The following is a 21,593-nucleotide window of genomic DNA, read 5'->3' as shown; positions in this document are numbered from 1 at the left end:
ATCTTTAATATGACGTTATACACCTATAACATATTACCCTGTTATCTTCCATATTATATTCGCCAACATGCCCCCCCTGGCTTTTTTCTGGCTTTTTTCTGGCACTTTAGACAGTATTTACCCCCACCCCTGGTTGCCCACATGGACACAGATACCCCGCAGCAGCCGCTGACATGTAAGGCGCTCTGGTCTCTTAGCAACCGGATTCTCACTGAATCGCCGGCTGCGCATGCGCAGTTGCACTCCCGGACCGCCCGCGTCACTTCCGGTGCCGCAGGTCCTACTTCCGGTTTGCGCTTATAAATCATTACAGCGCCGGCCACGCTACATACCGGCAGCAGGGCGCGGGAGCGCCGCTTAATACCACTATACACCAGGTAACCTACACCCCTATACATTGCCAACCGGCACTGCTATATTACTTCAACTATAATAGATTTATGTCCCTTACACATGCCCATCTCCTGTGTCTCCATAGCATCCACCCAAGGGCTGATATTGCGTTATTACACGCACCACTATCTGGCATTCCAGGTACATCTCATATCCTCTCACACACCTTATCCTCTATGTACCTCCCCTATCTCATGTGTCTATATCCGTTTTCCTGCAGTGTGTAGCTTCGTCCACAAGGACCTTCTCCTCCCCTACTATAAACATAGTAAAGGTAATGTTTTTTTACTCTGTACCCTCGATATTGATTGTCATAAGGTCTGGTTTCCGGATACCTTAGTCTAGCCTTGTGAAAAAGCTTTCTCTTCCCCTTTCTGTTTGGGGAACATATGTGGTGTTTCTATATATGCATGTAACATGCTATGTCACTGCTATTGTAATTTTCTCCATTTGGAGTTTACCCATTCTCCTATTTATGCATTCCAATGTCTCTTTTTTCCAGGCTGGGAACATTATTGGTTTTTTTGTTTTGTTTTGCAATATGATTTATTGTATATATCTTATGTTTATTTTGTTTTTTTGTTTTATTTTTCTTTAGCGATTATATGATTAAGGCCCTGGTTGGGCCGAAACGTCATAGTTACTTCTGGTCGCTTTCCTTGTACTATAATTATACTTGTTAATAAACTTTCCATCACCTTGCAAATATACACATAGAGTGTGCGGTGTACTATATTTTATCATATACGTAGGGCTTGCACAGCCCACTATACCAGCACCTCGCTCCCCCATTAAACCGAGTGCGCGCCAATTTTTGTTTATACTCTGCCATAAGTCTTGGCCGCTGCACCAGTTCGCCCTAATGTCCATCACAACTTTTGCCTATGATACAGCCACTTGCGCTAATATTGTGTCATCAGTGACTGGTTCCACTGAATTTCTTAAAACACCCGCAACCGATTTGAGAACCAGGGATTATGAAAAGACTAAGCGGAAGCTAGTCTCTTATGACTTACACTGCACTACCCTGGCCGAATACTTTCGCCAGAGCAAAATTCCTAGAGGATTGAGGTGTAATCTGCGACCCACACTATTCGCAGACAATCCTGAATTTTGCGAAAGGTACAAGCAGATCCTGAATAAATGCTCACTAGACATCATCATCCTAACAATAGAATACCTCCAGAAGGAAATTATTGACGTTCAAAAAAGTATCCAGGCCATCGAGACCCAGTTGACGACCACCCTCTCATCCACCGACTGGACCGCACTTAAAACTAAAACGGATAAAGCCATCTTGGAATTCGAGAGAAACCTGCAGGAACGTAAGAGACTCAAGTTCCAGAGGGATAGCGAGGATTACGCTACCGATAAGGTGTACCGATGGAGCGACTCGTCCAACACCACAAACTGGCGTCGTCGCAACTACTCCAGAAGACCAGGATCCTACAGCTCCGGCAGCGACTCCTCCACCAGTTCCAACAGGCAACATTTTTTAGCTACAGGCCGCAGAGGGGGACGACACCAAACAGACCAACCCGAAGATCGCGGCGTAGAAAGAATGTTGACCCGAAGCCAGGTAAGCCAGCCAATCAAGTGGTTAACATCTCCAGCTATTCCCTGTCACCAGCGGAACTGACCGTCCTACAGAAAGGATTATCTTTCTGTCCAACACCTCATTGGGACTCATTCCAACTCGAGAAGGACTTACATCGTTTCTACAGATCCATTAGACTTAAGACTCACTTTGGCAATTTACCAACATCTGTTCCGGTTGGGAGACCTCCCGGATCCACTGAAACTACCCCAGCACTGTCTATCTCTTCTCTGGGGCTTCGCAATACTAGCACTTTCTCTCCTCCTCATTCGTACCACGCTATTGAAACATTCATCTCTCTGGTAGATCGTGACATTAAATCCCTATCACATGAACAAAGACTAGGGTTCTTTCCCACGCATACCAACATGACACTGGAAGAGAAACAGGCACTTTCCTCCTTACGGTCCAACAATACCATTACTATAAAACCTGCGGACAAGGGAGGGGCCACAGTGGTCATGGATCGGACACAGTACCGGGGAGAGATCCTCAGACAGCTAGCAGACACCAATACTTACAAGATCATACCCAGGGATCCCACCACTGCGATCAGCACAAAAATTAGGGAAATCGTCAAAATGTACCAGGAGAACAACACGATTGATAGCAAGACAGCCACTTTTCTTCAGAACCCTCATCCTATCATTCCGGTTTTTTACGTCCTACCAAAAATACATAAATCCTTACAAAATCCCCCAGGTAGACCTATTGTGGCATCCACTGACTCGGTTCTTTCACCACTTTCAATATTTCTCGAAAAAATTCTGACACCCCTGACCAAAACCACTAAATCCTTCATATTGGACACTAACCAATTCCTTGAAAAAATTAAACAGCTACACCAGGTACCTCCCCATAGTATTCTTGTCACCATGGACGTCAACAGCCTATATACTTCCATAACCCATGAGAAGGGCATGCACGCCACCAGAGAACTTTTGCAACAAACGAACATGTCTCAGAATGCCATAACCTTTTGTCTTGAACTCTTACGTATGGTTCTCTTTGAAAATTATTTCCTCTTTGAGGATACTTACTATGCCCAAGTTTGCGGGACCGCTATGGGCTCGAACGTGGCTCCGGCCTACGCCAATGCATACATGGATTACTTTGAAACCCAGCACGTCTATACACATGAGTTTTTTACCCAACATGTCCTTGACTATTGTAGGTACATAGACGATATTTTTTTGATATGGACAGGGCCATCCAGCACCCTCAATATATTCTACTCCACCCTTAACTCCACTTTCCAAGAGCTTAAGTTTACCATTCACACCCACGAAGCCCAAATAGCCTTCTTGGATACACTAATACTGAAGGATGCCAGTGGATTCCTTAAAACGGATCTCTACACTAAACCAACAGACTGCAACAGTTTGTTACTATATTCTAGCTGCCACCCAACCACTACCAAAAACAGTTTGCCGAGGTCTCAATTCAAAAGAGTCTCCCGCATCGTCACGGACCCAGGGACGCGACAAATTCGACTCAAAACTATGGCACAAAAGTTCAGCGACAGGAACTACCCCTCGACCCTCTTAACACAAGAGCTTAATAGGTCCTCCAGTCCGCCCACGAGTCCTACACCACGTCAATCCCTGGAAAGGATACCGTTTGTACACACTCATCATCCTTTCATGACCAAGGTGTACTCTGTAATAAAAAAGCACTGGCCCCTCCTTGGCAGAGCCCATCCAGAAATCCCATCCTTCAGAGCACCAGCACTCATGAGCATGAGGAGACCTCCCAATATTCGTGACCAAATAGTCAGGGCAGATATGGGTAGCACACTTCGTGTACCAACTCAGCAATTTTTAAGCTCACGCCGCAATGGAACTTTCCCATGCTTGAATTGTGCCGCCTGCTCCAATGTGATAAAATCGGATAATGTAACACACCCAAGGACAGGGAAATCCTACCCCATTCGTGGCTTTTTTACGTGCAGCTCTAATTTTGTTATCTATGTCATTAAGTGCCCCTGCGGACTACTTTACGTCGGCGAGACCACACAGCACATACGGGATAGAATCGCAAGCCACAAGTCTACCATCAGGTGCAATAAAATCTGGCTCCCCCTGCCTGACCACTTTATGAAAGCCAGACACACAGTGGCTCAACTTAAATTTCAGGTTCTTGAACATGTACCCCGTCCTAGACGAGGCGGTAACCACATCAAATGTCTAAAATCCAGGGAAACCTGGTGGATATACACGTTGGACACCCTTGCACCTAGGGGCTTAAATAGGGAAATAGATTGGTCGGTTTAATCTAGTTCTCTAATTTCTTCCTTTTCCTTACAGATCCGTTGAGTCTCCAGGCGAGTTCCTTAGAGGTACACTACCCATTAATTTCTTAATACCTACACCACACACATCACCTACAGTGGTATCCTCTCCCCAGCCCCTTCTTTTCTCCTATGGCTACTTTCAAGGTTTCCCTACATTAGCCCTTTCCCCACTCGTACTTCCCATGCCTTCTCAGACAGCCTCAGTATTCTTTTTATTAATATACGCCGCCTTATTTTGTCAACAGCCACTGACACGCATTAAATTAGCACCCTAACATCTTTAATATGACGTTATACACCTATAACATATTACCCTGTTATCTTCCATATTATATTCGCCAACATGCCCCCCCTGGCTTTTTTCTGGCTTTTTTCTGGCACTTTAGACAGTATTTACCCCCACCCCTGGTTGCCCACATGGACACAGATACCCCGCAGCAGCCGCTGACATGTAAGGCGCTCTGGTCTCTTAGCAACCGGATTCTCACTGAATCGCCGGCTGCGCATGCGCAGTTGCACTCCCGGACCGCCCGCGTCACTTCCGGTGCCGCAGGTCCTACTTCCGGTTTGCGCTTATAAATCATTACAGCGCCGGCCACGCTACATACCGGCAGCAGGGCGCGGGAGCGCCGCTTAATACCACTATACACCAGGTAACCTACACCCCTATACATTGCCAACCGGCACTGCTATATTACTTCAACTATAATAGATTTATGTCCCTTACACATGCCCATCTCCTGTGTCTCCATAGCATCCACCCAAGGGCTGATATTGCGTTATTACACGCACCACTATCTGGCATTCCAGGTACATCTCATATCCTCTCACACACCTTATCCTCTATGTACCTCCCCTATCTCATGTGTCTATATCCGTTTTCCTGCAGTGTGTAGCTTCGTCCACAAGGACCTTCTCCTCCCCTACTATAAACATAGTAAAGGTAATGTTTTTTTACTCTGTACCCTCGATATTGATTGTCATAAGGTCTGGTTTCCGGATACCTTAGTCTAGCCTTGTGAAAAAGCTTTCTCTTCCCCTTTCTGTTTGGGGAACATATGTGGTGTTTCTATATATGCATGTAACATGCTATGTCACTGCTATTGTAATTTTCTCCATTTGGAGTTTACCCATTCTCCTATTTATGCATTCCAATGTCTCTTTTTTCCAGGCTGGGAACATTATTGGTTTTTTTGTTTTGTTTTGCAATATGATTTATTGTATATATCTTATGTTTATTTTGTTTTTTTGTTTTATTTTTCTTTAGCGATTATATGATTAAGGCCCTGGTTGGGCCGAAACGTCATAGTTACTTCTGGTCGCTTTCCTTGTACTATAATTATACTTGTTAATAAACTTTCCATCACCTTGCAAATATACACATAGAGTGTGCGGTGTACTATATTTTATCATATACGTAGGGCTTGCACAGCCCACTATACCAGCACCTCGCTCCCCCATTAAACCGAGTGCGCGCCAATTTTTGTTTATACTCTGCCATAAGTCTTGGCCGCTGCACCAGTTCGCCCTAATGTCCATCACAACTTTTGCCTATGATACAGCCACTTGCGCTAATATTGTGTCATCAGTGACTGGTTCCACTGAATTTCTTAAAACACCCGCAACCGATTTGAGAACCAGGGATTATGAAAAGACTAAGCGGAAGCTAGTCTCTTATGACTTACACTGCACTACCCTGGCCGAATACTTTCGCCAGAGCAAAATTCCTAGAGGATTGAGGTGTAATCTGCGACCCACACTATTCGCAGACAATCCTGAATTTTGCGAAAGGTACAAGCAGATCCTGAATAAATGCTCACTAGACATCATCATCCTAACAATAGAATACCTCCAGAAGGAAATTATTGACGTTCAAAAAAGTATCCAGGCCATCGAGACCCAGTTGACGACCACCCTCTCATCCACCGACTGGACCGCACTTAAAACTAAAACGGATAAAGCCATCTTGGAATTCGAGAGAAACCTGCAGGAACGTAAGAGACTCAAGTTCCAGAGGGATAGCGAGGATTACGCTACCGATAAGGTGTACCGATGGAGCGACTCGTCCAACACCACAAACTGGCGTCGTCGCAACTACTCCAGAAGACCAGGATCCTACAGCTCCGGCAGCGACTCCTCCACCAGTTCCAACAGGCAACATTTTTTAGCTACAGGCCGCAGAGGGGGACGACACCAAACAGACCAACCCGAAGATCGCGGCGTAGAAAGAATGTTGACCCGAAGCCAGGTAAGCCAGCCAATCAAGTGGTTAACATCTCCAGCTATTCCCTGTCACCAGCGGAACTGACCGTCCTACAGAAAGGATTATCTTTCTGTCCAACACCTCATTGGGACTCATTCCAACTCGAGAAGGACTTACATCGTTTCTACAGATCCATTAGACTTAAGACTCACTTTGGCAATTTACCAACATCTGTTCCGGTTGGGAGACCTCCCGGATCCACTGAAACTACCCCAGCACTGTCTATCTCTTCTCTGGGGCTTCGCAATACTAGCACTTTCTCTCCTCCTCATTCGTACCACGCTATTGAAACATTCATCTCTCTGGTAGATCGTGACATTAAATCCCTATCACATGAACAAAGACTAGGGTTCTTTCCCACGCATACCAACATGACACTGGAAGAGAAACAGGCACTTTCCTCCTTACGGTCCAACAATACCATTACTATAAAACCTGCGGACAAGGGAGGGGCCACAGTGGTCATGGATCGGACACAGTACCGGGGAGAGATCCTCAGACAGCTAGCAGACACCAATACTTACAAGATCATACCCAGGGATCCCACCACTGCGATCAGCACAAAAATTAGGGAAATCGTCAAAATGTACCAGGAGAACAACACGATTGATAGCAAGACAGCCACTTTTCTTCAGAACCCTCATCCTATCATTCCGGTTTTTTACGTCCTACCAAAAATACATAAATCCTTACAAAATCCCCCAGGTAGACCTATTGTGGCATCCACTGACTCGGTTCTTTCACCACTTTCAATATTTCTCGAAAAAATTCTGACACCCCTGACCAAAACCACTAAATCCTTCATATTGGACACTAACCAATTCCTTGAAAAAATTAAACAGCTACACCAGGTACCTCCCCATAGTATTCTTGTCACCATGGACGTCAACAGCCTATATACTTCCATAACCCATGAGAAGGGCATGCACGCCACCAGAGAACTTTTGCAACAAACGAACATGTCTCAGAATGCCATAACCTTTTGTCTTGAACTCTTACGTATGGTTCTCTTTGAAAATTATTTCCTCTTTGAGGATACTTACTATGCCCAAGTTTGCGGGACCGCTATGGGCTCGAACGTGGCTCCGGCCTACGCCAATGCATACATGGATTACTTTGAAACCCAGCACGTCTATACACATGAGTTTTTTACCCAACATGTCCTTGACTATTGTAGGTACATAGACGATATTTTTTTGATATGGACAGGGCCATCCAGCACCCTCAATATATTCTACTCCACCCTTAACTCCACTTTCCAAGAGCTTAAGTTTACCATTCACACCCACGAAGCCCAAATAGCCTTCTTGGATACACTAATACTGAAGGATGCCAGTGGATTCCTTAAAACGGATCTCTACACTAAACCAACAGACTGCAACAGTTTGTTACTATATTCTAGCTGCCACCCAACCACTACCAAAAACAGTTTGCCGAGGTCTCAATTCAAAAGAGTCTCCCGCATCGTCACGGACCCAGGGACGCGACAAATTCGACTCAAAACTATGGCACAAAAGTTCAGCGACAGGAACTACCCCTCGACCCTCTTAACACAAGAGCTTAATAGGTCCTCCAGTCCGCCCACGAGTCCTACACCACGTCAATCCCTGGAAAGGATACCGTTTGTACACACTCATCATCCTTTCATGACCAAGGTGTACTCTGTAATAAAAAAGCACTGGCCCCTCCTTGGCAGAGCCCATCCAGAAATCCCATCCTTCAGAGCACCAGCACTCATGAGCATGAGGAGACCTCCCAATATTCGTGACCAAATAGTCAGGGCAGATATGGGTAGCACACTTCGTGTACCAACTCAGCAATTTTTAAGCTCACGCCGCAATGGAACTTTCCCATGCTTGAATTGTGCCGCCTGCTCCAATGTGATAAAATCGGATAATGTAACACACCCAAGGACAGGGAAATCCTACCCCATTCGTGGCTTTTTTACGTGCAGCTCTAATTTTGTTATCTATGTCATTAAGTGCCCCTGCGGACTACTTTACGTCGGCGAGACCACACAGCACATACGGGATAGAATCGCAAGCCACAAGTCTACCATCAGGTGCAATAAAATCTGGCTCCCCCTGCCTGACCACTTTATGAAAGCCAGACACACAGTGGCTCAACTTAAATTTCAGGTTCTTGAACATGTACCCCGTCCTAGACGAGGCGGTAACCACATCAAATGTCTAAAATCCAGGGAAACCTGGTGGATATACACGTTGGACACCCTTGCACCTAGGGGCTTAAATAGGGAAATAGATTGGTCGGTTTAATCTAGTTCTCTAATTTCTTCCTTTTCCTTACAGATCCGTTGAGTCTCCAGGCGAGTTCCTTAGAGGTACACTACCCATTAATTTCTTAATACCTACACCACACACATCACCTACAGTGGTATCCTCTCCCCAGCCCCTTCTTTTCTCCTATGGCTACTTTCAAGGTTTCCCTACATTAGCCCTTTCCCCACTCGTACTTCCCATGCCTTCTCAGACAGCCTCAGTATTCTTTTTATTAATATACGCCGCCTTATTTTGTCAACAGCCACTGACACGCATTAAATTAGCACCCTAACATCTTTAATATGACGTTATACACCTATAACATATTACCCTGTTATCTTCCATATTATATTCGCCAACATGCCCCCCCTGGCTTTTTTCTGGCTTTTTTCTGGCACTTTAGACAGTATTTACCCCCACCCCTGGTTGCCCACATGGACACAGATACCCCGCAGCAGCCGCTGACATGTAAGGCGCTCTGGTCTCTTAGCAACCGGATTCTCACTGAATCGCCGGCTGCGCATGCGCAGTTGCACTCCCGGACCGCCCGCGTCACTTCCGGTGCCGCAGGTCCTACTTCCGGTTTGCGCTTATAAATCATTACAGCGCCGGCCACGCTACATACCGGCAGCAGGGCGCGGGAGCGCCGCTTAATACCACTATACACCAGGTAACCTACACCCCTATACATTGCCAACCGGCACTGCTATATTACTTCAACTATAATAGATTTATGTCCCTTACACATGCCCATCTCCTGTGTCTCCATAGCATCCACCCAAGGGCTGATATTGCGTTATTACACGCACCACTATCTGGCATTCCAGGTACATCTCATATCCTCTCACACACCTTATCCTCTATGTACCTCCCCTATCTCATGTGTCTATATCCGTTTTCCTGCAGTGTGTAGCTTCGTCCACAAGGACCTTCTCCTCCCCTACTATAAACATAGTAAAGGTAATGTTTTTTTACTCTGTACCCTCGATATTGATTGTCATAAGGTCTGGTTTCCGGATACCTTAGTCTAGCCTTGTGAAAAAGCTTTCTCTTCCCCTTTCTGTTTGGGGAACATATGTGGTGTTTCTATATATGCATGTAACATGCTATGTCACTGCTATTGTAATTTTCTCCATTTGGAGTTTACCCATTCTCCTATTTATGCATTCCAATGTCTCTTTTTTCCAGGCTGGGAACATTATTGGTTTTTTTGTTTTGTTTTGCAATATGATTTATTGTATATATCTTATGTTTATTTTGTTTTTTTGTTTTATTTTTCTTTAGCGATTATATGATTAAGGCCCTGGTTGGGCCGAAACGTCATAGTTACTTCTGGTCGCTTTCCTTGTACTATAATTATACTTGTTAATAAACTTTCCATCACCTTGCAAATATACACATAGAGTGTGCGGTGTACTATATTTTATCATATACGTAGGGCTTGCACAGCCCACTATACCAGCACCTCGCTCCCCCATTAAACCGAGTGCGCGCCAATTTTTGTTTATACTCTGCCATAAGTCTTGGCCGCTGCACCAGTTCGCCCTAATGTCCATCACAACTTTTGCCTATGATACAGCCACTTGCGCTAATATTGTGTCATCAGTGACTGGTTCCACTGAATTTCTTAAAACACCCGCAACCGATTTGAGAACCAGGGATTATGAAAAGACTAAGCGGAAGCTAGTCTCTTATGACTTACACTGCACTACCCTGGCCGAATACTTTCGCCAGAGCAAAATTCCTAGAGGATTGAGGTGTAATCTGCGACCCACACTATTCGCAGACAATCCTGAATTTTGCGAAAGGTACAAGCAGATCCTGAATAAATGCTCACTAGACATCATCATCCTAACAATAGAATACCTCCAGAAGGAAATTATTGACGTTCAAAAAAGTATCCAGGCCATCGAGACCCAGTTGACGACCACCCTCTCATCCACCGACTGGACCGCACTTAAAACTAAAACGGATAAAGCCATCTTGGAATTCGAGAGAAACCTGCAGGAACGTAAGAGACTCAAGTTCCAGAGGGATAGCGAGGATTACGCTACCGATAAGGTGTACCGATGGAGCGACTCGTCCAACACCACAAACTGGCGTCGTCGCAACTACTCCAGAAGACCAGGATCCTACAGCTCCGGCAGCGACTCCTCCACCAGTTCCAACAGGCAACATTTTTTAGCTACAGGCCGCAGAGGGGGACGACACCAAACAGACCAACCCGAAGATCGCGGCGTAGAAAGAATGTTGACCCGAAGCCAGGTAAGCCAGCCAATCAAGTGGTTAACATCTCCAGCTATTCCCTGTCACCAGCGGAACTGACCGTCCTACAGAAAGGATTATCTTTCTGTCCAACACCTCATTGGGACTCATTCCAACTCGAGAAGGACTTACATCGTTTCTACAGATCCATTAGACTTAAGACTCACTTTGGCAATTTACCAACATCTGTTCCGGTTGGGAGACCTCCCGGATCCACTGAAACTACCCCAGCACTGTCTATCTCTTCTCTGGGGCTTCGCAATACTAGCACTTTCTCTCCTCCTCATTCGTACCACGCTATTGAAACATTCATCTCTCTGGTAGATCGTGACATTAAATCCCTATCACATGAACAAAGACTAGGGTTCTTTCCCACGCATACCAACATGACACTGGAAGAGAAACAGGCACTTTCCTCCTTACGGTCCAACAATACCATTACTATAAAACCTGCGGACAAGGGAGGGGCCACAGTGGTCATGGATCGGACACAGTACCGGGGAGAGATCCTCAGACAGCTAGCAGACACCAATACTTACAAGATCATACCCAGGGATCCCACCACTGCGATCAGCACAAAAATTAGGGAAATCGTCAAAATGTACCAGGAGAACAACACGATTGATAGCAAGACAGCCACTTTTCTTCAGAACCCTCATCCTATCATTCCGGTTTTTTACGTCCTACCAAAAATACATAAATCCTTACAAAATCCCCCAGGTAGACCTATTGTGGCATCCACTGACTCGGTTCTTTCACCACTTTCAATATTTCTCGAAAAAATTCTGACACCCCTGACCAAAACCACTAAATCCTTCATATTGGACACTAACCAATTCCTTGAAAAAATTAAACAGCTACACCAGGTACCTCCCCATAGTATTCTTGTCACCATGGACGTCAACAGCCTATATACTTCCATAACCCATGAGAAGGGCATACACGCCACCAGAGAACTTTTGCAACAAACGAACATGTCTCAGAATGCCATAACCTTTTGTCTTGAACTCTTACGTATGGTTCTCTTTGAAAATTATTTCCTCTTTGAGGATACTTACTATGCCCAAGTTTGCGGGACCGCTATGGGCTCGAACGTGGCTCCGGCCTACGCCAATGCATACATGGATTACTTTGAAACCCAGCACGTCTATACACATGAGTTTTTTACCCAACATGTCCTTGACTATTGTAGGTACATAGACGATATTTTTTTGATATGGACAGGGCCATCCAGCACCCTCAATATATTCTACTCCACCCTTAACTCCACTTTCCAAGAGCTTAAGTTTACCATTCACACCCACGAAGCCCAAATCGCCTTCTTGGATACACTAATACTGAAGGATGCCAGTGGATTCCTTAAAACGGATCTCTACACTAAACCAACAGACTGCAACAGTTTGTTACTATATTCTAGCTGCCACCCAACCACTACCAAAAACAGTTTGCCGAGGTCTCAATTCAAAAGAGTCTCCCGCATCGTCACGGACCCAGGGACGCGACAAATTCGACTCAAAACTATGGCACAAAAGTTCAGCGACAGGAACTACCCCTCGACCCTCTTAACACAAGAGCTTAATAGGTCCTCCAGTCCGCCCACGAGTCCTACACCACGTCAATCCCTGGAAAGGATACCGTTTGTACACACTCATCATCCTTTCATGACCAAGGTGTACTCTGTAATAAAAAAGCACTGGCCCCTCCTTGGCAGAGCCCATCCAGAAATCCCATCCTTCAGAGCACCAGCACTCATGAGCATGAGGAGACCTCCCAATATTCGTGACCAAATAGTCAGGGCAGATATGGGTAGCACACTTCGTGTACCAACTCAGCAATTTTTAAGCTCACGCCGCAATGGAACTTTCCCATGCTTGAATTGTGCCGCCTGCTCCAATGTGATAAAATCGGATAATGTAACACACCCAAGGACAGGGAAATCCTACCCCATTCGTGGCTTTTTTACGTGCAGGTCTAATTTTGTTATCTATGTCATTAAGTGCCCCTGCGGACTACTTTACGTCGGCGAGACCACACAGCACATACGGGATAGAATCGCAAGCCACAAGTCTACCATCAGGTGCAATAAAATCTGGCTCCCCCTGCCTGACCACTTTATGAAAGCCAGACACACAGTGGCTCAACTTAAATTTCAGGTTCTTGAACATGTACCCCGTCCTAGACGAGGCGGTAACCACATCAAATGTCTAAAATCCAGGGAAACCTGGTGGATATACACGTTGGACACCCTTGCACCTAGGGGCTTAAATAGGGAAATAGATTGGTCGGTTTAATCTAGTTCTCTAATTTCTTCCTTTTCCTTACAGATCCGTTGAGTCTCCAGGCGAGTTCCTTAGAGGTACACTACCCATTAATTTCTTAATACCTACACCACACACATCACCTACAGTGGTATCCTCTCCCCAGCCCCTTCTTTTCTCCTATGGCTACTTTCAAGGTTTCCCTACATTAGCCCTTTCCCCACTCGTACTTCCCATGCCTTCTCAGACAGCCTCAGTATTCTTTTTATTAATATACGCCGCCTTATTTTGTCAACAGCCACTGACACGCATTAAATTAGCACCCTAACATCTTTAATATGACGTTATACACCTATAACATATTACCCTGTTATCTTCCATATTATATTCGCCAACATGCCCCCCCTGGCTTTTTTCTGGCTTTTTTCTGGCACTTTAGACAGTATTTACCCCCACCCCTGGTTGCCCACATGGACACAGATACCCCGCAGCAGCCGCTGACATGTAAGGCGCTCTGGTCTCTTAGCAACCGGATTCTCACTGAATCGCCGGCTGCGCATGCGCAGTTGCACTCCCGGACCGCCCGCGTCACTTCCGGTGCCGCAGGTCCTACTTCCGGTTTGCGCTTATAAATCATTACAGCGCCGGCCACGCTACATACCGGCAGCAGGGCGCGGGAGCGCCGCTTAATACCACTATACACCAGGTAACCTACACCCCTATACATTGCCAACCGGCACTGCTATATTACTTCAACTATAATAGATTTATGTCCCTTACACATGCCCATCTCCTGTGTCTCCATAGCATCCACCCAAGGGCTGATATTGCGTTATTACACGCACCACTATCTGGCATTCCAGGTACATCTCATATCCTCTCACACACCTTATCCTCTATGTACCTCCCCTATCTCATGTGTCTATATCCGTTTTCCTGCAGTGTGTAGCTTCGTCCACAAGGACCTTCTCCTCCCCTACTATAAACATAGTAAAGGTAATGTTTTTTTACTCTGTACCCTCGATATTGATTGTCATAAGGTCTGGTTTCCGGATACCTTAGTCTAGCCTTGTGAAAAAGCTTTCTCTTCCCCTTTCTGTTTGGGGAACATATGTGGTGTTTCTATATATGCATGTAACATGCTATGTCACTGCTATTGTAATTTTCTCCATTTGGAGTTTACCCATTCTCCTATTTATGCATTCCAATGTCTCTTTTTTCCAGGCTGGGAACATTATTGGTTTTTTTGTTTTGTTTTGCAATATGATTTATTGTATATATCTTATGTTTATTTTGTTTTTTTGTTTTATTTTTCTTTAGCGATTATATGATTAAGGCCCTGGTTGGGCCGAAACGTCATAGTTACTTCTGGTCGCTTTCCTTGTACTATAATTATACTTGTTAATAAACTTTCCATCACCTTGCAAATATACACATAGAGTGTGCGGTGTACTATATTTTATCATACACTGACTGACAGACAGCCCTGTAATGATAATAATAATAATAATATTTATTTTTATATAGCGCTAACATATTCCGCAGCACTTTACAGATATTATAATAATATAATAATGATGCACTGCTGAGCCGGCTGTCAGCCAGTGCCACAATGCGGTTACAGCCGCCGCTGACTGTGTACTAACAGTGACTGAAAGCCGTAGGCTGCTGGGAGGTATAACGTTTATTCCCTCCCGGTAGCCGGATTTCAGGGAGGCAGTATGGCGTCCAATTGCTTTCAGCGCAAGTTGCAGTTTCTAAATATCCAAATATGTGGTACATGTAAGTTATTGTAAAGTTCTGAGTAATTTAAGTTTTGGACATACAAGTATAAAATCTACCATTCCATGTTGTATTACAGTTTCTCTACTAACCTGACACTAGAAATACAGTACGTAATTATAGTAGATGTGATGGTTATGTGAATACCAATTATGTGAGGGTTATAATGTATGTTTAAAACCCCCCAAAAAAACACAAACTAAAAAAATACATTATAATAGCAAGGAAAAAAAATCTATTTTGTATTGTATCTATTTGCATAGTTATGTATGTCAGTAATATTAAGACTTTGCATATTAATATATATTATTTAAGGACACTGAATTTCCATTATTTTTTTTATTTTTTTTAAAGGTTGGCCCTGGGGACTGTCTCTTATTCCAAGCCATATCTATAAATGAAAGTAAACCAGGGCAACAGCTAAAAGGGGGACCCACCAACTCATATTGTGCTATTATCAGGCGGCCCGATCCCACCAGCTGTAGTGGAAGTGTGGTTGTGCTCCATAGCTATCCTACAATGGGCTACGCAATTCCCAATTGCAGGTCTAGATGTCCTATTGAAAGAACACGGAAAAAAACATCTTCTGATGGGCCTTCAAATGGATTAACAAATGGTAATGAGTACTCGCTCTAAGGACCTGGTAAAGCTTTAGGGTACCGACACACTATACCATTTCGATCGCTACGACGGTACGATTCGTGACGTTCCAGCGATATCGTTACGATATCGCTGTGTCTGACACGCAGCAGCGATCAGGGATCCTGCTGAGAATCGTACGTCGTAGCAGATCGTATGGAACTTTCTTTCATCGCTGGATCTCCCGCTGTCATCGCTAGATCGGTGTGTGTGACACCGATCTAGCGATGCGATGCGTTCGCTTGTAACCAGGGTAAACATCGGGTAACTAAGCGCAGGACCGCGCTTAGTAACCCGATGTTTACCCTGGTTACAAGCGTAAAACTAAAAAAAAAAAATAGAATTATTCTTACCGTTAATTCGGTTTCTAGGAACCTTCCACGACAGCGGTACTGGAGGATGTCTCCCCGCCCTAATGGGGGACAGGAAACACAAAGAGGTTAAATACCCTCCCCTTCCTGCCACCTCCAGTGTTTTTTCTGGATACAGTAGTATGTATAGTTACCACTTAAGTGCAGGAATCATCCAATAAAATTATCAGATAGGGAGGGAAATTAGTGCTGTCGTGGAAGGTTCCTAGAAACCGAATTAACGGTACGAATAATTCTATTTTCTCCAGTCACCTTCCACGACAGCGGTACTGGAGTAGTACCAACAAATAATTTCTAGGGGGGGACAACCGCCTGCAGAACTGTTCTGCTGAAAGTTAAATCCCGGTTAAAATCAAGCCTGTAGTGCCTGGTGAACGTATGGACTGATGACCAGGTGGCAGCTGTGCAAATCTGCTCCGTAGAAGCGTCACCTCTCTCTGCCCATGATGTTGACACCGACCGTGTAGAATGGGCCTTCAGTGATGGAGGAGGTGGTAGATTCTGGGATGAGTATGCCAGAGATATGGCTTGTTTAATCCAGTTGGCGATAGTATTTTTTGTCGCCTTTCTTCCTTTGTTCCTTCCGGAGAGTTGAATAAAGAGATTTTGGTCAATCCTCCAACTCTCTGTTTGTGAAAGATAATATAGAACCACTCTGCGGACATCCAGAGTGTGGAAGGACTCTTCTCTCACATTAGAAGGATCCGGGTAGAATGAGGGCAACACTATGTCCTGACCTCTATGAAAGTCTGATGTTACTTTAGGTAAGAAGGTAGGGTCTAGACGCAGGATTATACTATCCGATGTTACCCTCAAGTAAGGTTCTTGTATGGATAGGGCATGTAGTTCTCCTATCCGTCTGGCAGAGGTAATAGCCACTAAAAAGACCGTTTTCAGGGTAAGAACCTTTAATGAAGATTGAGATAAAGGTTCGAAAGGGTCCCGAGTTAGACTATTAAGGACCAAATTAAGGTCCCAAGGAGGAGTATTGTTGATAACTCTGGGACGGATTCTACTTGCTGAAGTTATAAAACGCCTGATCCACCGATGTTTGGCTAGTTCTTGGTCAAAATAGGAGCTAAGTGCTGAAATTTGTACTTTCAAGGTATTGGGCCTAAGACCCAACTCTAGACCTTTTTGCAAGAAATCCAGAATCTTGGCAATATTAGGATGAAATGGGTCTGGAATATCTGGAAGATACCATGAGGAAAACTTCTTCCATATCTTGGCATAAATGGCATTCGTCACGGGTTTTCTACTGCTTTGGAGAGTATGAATTACTTCATCCGAGAGGCCTCTTGCCTTTAGTATTTCGGCCTCAGAAGCCATGCTGAAAGATTTAACCTGTGAAGGTTTGGATGCAGCAAAGGTCCTTGATGAAGAAGATTCTCCTTCTGGGGTAGATATACTGGACCTTCTTGAGCCATGTCTAACATGGCGCTGTACCAACTTCTCCCCGGCCATGTTGGCGCGATTAGAATCGCCGTAACTCGCTCCGATCGAATCTTCTGTAGAGTTTTTGACAGCAATGGAATCGGAGGAAAAGCATAGACGAGGTTGAACCTCCACGGGTGAGAGAACGCATCCATGCCCAGTGCTCTGTCTGCCATATTCAGGGAGAAATAAGTTTGCAGCTTGGCATTCTGACTGTTGGCAAAAAGGTCCACTTCCGGAATCCCCCATCTGGAAATCAGGGAGAGGAAGACCTCCTGGTCCAGACACCATTCCCCTGGATGTACATCCTTTCTGCTCAGGAAATCCGCCTGGGTATTGGCTGACCCTTTCAGGTGAACTGCAGAAATAGAGAGGAGGTGCCTCTCTGCCCAGAAAAAAATGTTTGAGGCTAAAGTTTTTAATTTCTTGAATCTTGTGCCTCCCTGATGACGAAGGTATGCTACCGTGGTCATATTGTCGGAATATATCCTGACATGGTGTCCCCGAACAATAAAGGATGCGGCTTTTAACGCCTCTTCCACTGCCTTCAGTTCTCTGAAGTTCGAAGAGCTTGCTCTGATGTCTGGAGCCCAGGTGCCCTGGAAATGGGTTCCATCGACTATAGCACCCCATCCCCTTTGGCTGGCGTCTGAAGTGAGTGTCTTTAGCGGGATCTGGTCCCAACTGACCCCCCGTTGGAGGTTCCGCAGCCACCATGTCAGGGATGTCCTGACATGATTGGGGAGGAAAATCCTTTTGGAAAGAGAACTCTGCTGTCCATCCCAAGATGATAGGACATGGGTTTGGAGGACTCTCGTGTGGGCTTGGGCCCAAGATACCATCTGGATACAAGATGTCAGAGATCCCAGAATAGACATGGATTGTCGTAGAGTTGGAGTCTTCAGGGTTTGAATGCTGTTATCTTCTGTACCAGATCGAGTTGACGTTCTCTGGGCAGAAAGGATTTCCTCAACTCCAAGTCCAGAAGGACCCCTAGGAACTTCTTCCTCCTGGAGGGAAGTAGGTCCGATTTCTCTAGATTCGGGATCCACCCCAACGACTTTAGTATTTCTAGAGATTTTGATAAGTCCGCCCTGAGGCGGGAAACTGAAGGAGCGACAATGAGTAGATCGTCTAGATAGGGTACTATGCAGATCCCCTGAAGACGGATGAATATAATGGCTTCTGTCATGATCTTTGTAAAGACTCTGGGAGCTGAGGCGATTCCGAAGGGAAGGGAGTTGAACTGATAGTGTACTATCCCTTGCTCCTGAGATATTGCGAATCGTAGGTACTTCCGGAATTCTGGATGGATTGGGACGTGGTAATAAGCGTCCCTCAGATCCACTGTAGCCATCGCCCAGTTCTGTCCTATCAGAGGGATCGCTGTTTTGACCGACTCCATCTTGAACCTCCTGTAGGTTATTACTCGATTCAGGGGTTTCAAGTTGATTATTATTCGGTGTTTTCCCGAAGGTTTCTTGATCAGAAACAGGTGGGAATAGTGTCCTCTGCCTCTTTCTTGTTGAGGTACTGGGGAAATTACTCCTTCCTGGAGTAACTGTTGAAGTCCGCAAAGGAATGCGCCCTGAGGGCTGAGACTCTGCAATGAGGTTATCCTTATGTGATGAGGGGGAGGGCTCTCGAACTCTAATTTTAGTCCATTCTGAATAGTGTCGAGTACCCATTGGTTCGACGAAATGGAACTCCACTGGTTGATGAAGCTCGAGAGACGACCCCCAACGCCCTGGGCGTAGTCACTGCTTATCCGGGGTCTGCTGGGGCTGGGAAACCAGGATGTTCCTACCTTTCCCCCCTTTAGGATAGCTCCAGCGTCCTGATTTGCCCTTCCCTTTGAACTCTCGCTGGAAGGGTTGTTCCTTTGAGGGACGAAAAAAACGTTTCTTCGGATTCCTCTGTTCCGGAAGCGCTTTCTTCTTGTCCGTTGCTTTTTCCAGAATATCGTCTAGGGCCTGCCCGAACAGATAGCGGCCCTGAAAGGGAATGGCACAGAGCTTTGTTTTGGACGTTATGTCCCCACTCCAAGACTTTAGCCATAGAGCTCTTCTGGCTGAATTAGAGAGAACTGCAGATTTGGCAGCTACTCTAACGGACTCTGCCGAAGCATCGGCTAGGAAGCCTGTAGCTCTCTGGAGAAGCGGGAGGGAATCTAAGATTACTTCCCTAGATGTTCCCTGGGTAAGGTGGTCTTCAAGTGTGCGGAGCCAACGAAATAGGGATCTAGCCACGCAGGTGGACGCAATATTTGTTTTAAGGAGATTGGTGGAAGTCTCCCAGGATTTTCTTAGCAAGCTCTCCATCTTGCGATCCATAGGGTCTCTGAGTTGGGAAGCATCCTCGAAGGGAAGGGTTGTCTTTTTTGAGACTCTAGAGACCTGCACATCTACCTTAGGGGTATCCCACAGAGAGACGTCTCCATCGAGAGAGAAACGATTCTTTAGCTCAGAGGGAACCGTAAGTCCCTTTTCGGGCGATTCCCATTCATGAAGAATGAGACTCTGTACATTCTCGTGTATAGGGAACCCCTTTAATTTCTTTGGCTTTAACCCACCGAACATCTCATCCTGCACTGATGGTTTCTCCTCCTCCTCCTCAACGCCCATTGTCCCCCTGACCATACTAATTAACTCATGTATGTCTTCCGAGGAAAAATAGTATTTCTTACTCTCCTCTTTGGGGGTGGAAGTGGAGCCCTCATTCTCCCACAAATCCTCCGAACCGGAGGAACGAATTTCACCAGAATCTGAATCAGACGTAACCGTAGCCATCTTCCTTTTTTTTTTAGGGGGAGGTGGCGGAGGTAACAGAGACTGGGAAAGGGCCGATACTGAGGACTGAACTTCCTGTTTAATGAGGGATTTAATGCTCTCAAACAAGGATGGCTGTTCTGAGCGTAAAATTTCATCAGTGCAGGGCTGGCACAGTTTCTTCTTGTAAGAAGAAGGAAGCCTTGATGCACAAACACCACATTTCCGATCTTCCGATTTTGTCTTGGAAGATCTGTCCTTCCTAGGGGCAGAGGCCTTGTCTCCCTAAAAGAGAGAGAAGGAGGACTAAGTATATAGCACCCTAAGGAATACAGGGATAAAGGGACCTTAACCCGCTACTCACGGTAGGAGGGAGGACGCAGGGCTCGGCAGAAGCAGAGATAGGTCTGTCACCTTCCATGGTCAGTCAGTACTGAAGTCCAGTCAGTCAGACAGGGGGCCTTACCTGGAGGTGACTTCCAGGGTTAAATACCGTGGAAGCTGCGTCCAATCGTGTGCTCCTCCTCCCGGTCCCAGGCATAGGGGAGAGAACCGCCATGCCCCATCAGAATTGCTTTCCGACGCGCGTGCGTTCCACCGCTGGAACGCACATGCCGTGAACCGGAAGTTGGGGTACTTCCGGTTCGCGCGTCCACCGTTTCCGGCCATGCAGGAGAGGAGGAATGCCGGGGAGCCGCGCGGGGACCCCGGCCGCACCATACCGCTCCGCTTTACTCCCGAAGGAGCGCGGGAGGAGCGGAGGAAGGGTCCCGAGTCCACACCAAGTGGGGAGACGGGAGCAGCGCCGCAGGGAGGAGGAACATCCCGACCCAGGCTGCCCGGCTAGGTAAGATCTCGAGTGCTCCGATCGCCGGCCACGGCAGCACTACCGCAGGACCTCTTCATGCCCCAAAGGGGACAGGAAAAACACTGGAGGTGGCAGGAAGGGGAGGGTATTTAACCTCTTTGTGTTTCCTGTCCCCCATTAGGACGGGGAGACATCCTCCAGTACCGCTGTCGTGGAAGGTGACTGGAGAAAAACAGCACATACTTACATTCTGGTGTCCGTCAGGTCCCTTGCCGTCTGCTTCCCGCACTGTGACTGCCGGCCGTAAAGTGAAAGCAGAGCACAGCGGTGACGTGCTTTCACTTTCACTTTACGGCCGGCAGTCACAGTGCGGGAAGCAGACGGCAAGGGACCTGACGGACACCAGATGTAAGTATGTGCTGTTTGTTTTTTTTTAGTTTTAC

At 46.0% G+C, this 21,593-nt stretch overlaps 1 protein-coding gene across 4 annotated transcripts in view; it reads right to left on the bottom strand.

Annotated features, from left to right (window-relative positions):
* The window catches only part of OGFOD2 (2-oxoglutarate and iron dependent oxygenase domain containing 2), a 67,754-nt gene that overhangs the window by 16,646 nt on the left and 29,515 nt on the right, over positions 1-21,593 (bottom strand). The gene's annotated exons all lie outside the window — the stretch shown is intronic.

The sequence above is a fragment of the Ranitomeya imitator genome, chromosome 1 (genome assembly GCF_032444005.1).
Source record: "Ranitomeya imitator isolate aRanImi1 chromosome 1, aRanImi1.pri, whole genome shotgun sequence".
Taxonomy (NCBI): domain Eukaryota; kingdom Metazoa; phylum Chordata; class Amphibia; order Anura; family Dendrobatidae; genus Ranitomeya; species Ranitomeya imitator.
This window is presented reverse-complemented; position numbering and strand designations above follow the sequence as displayed.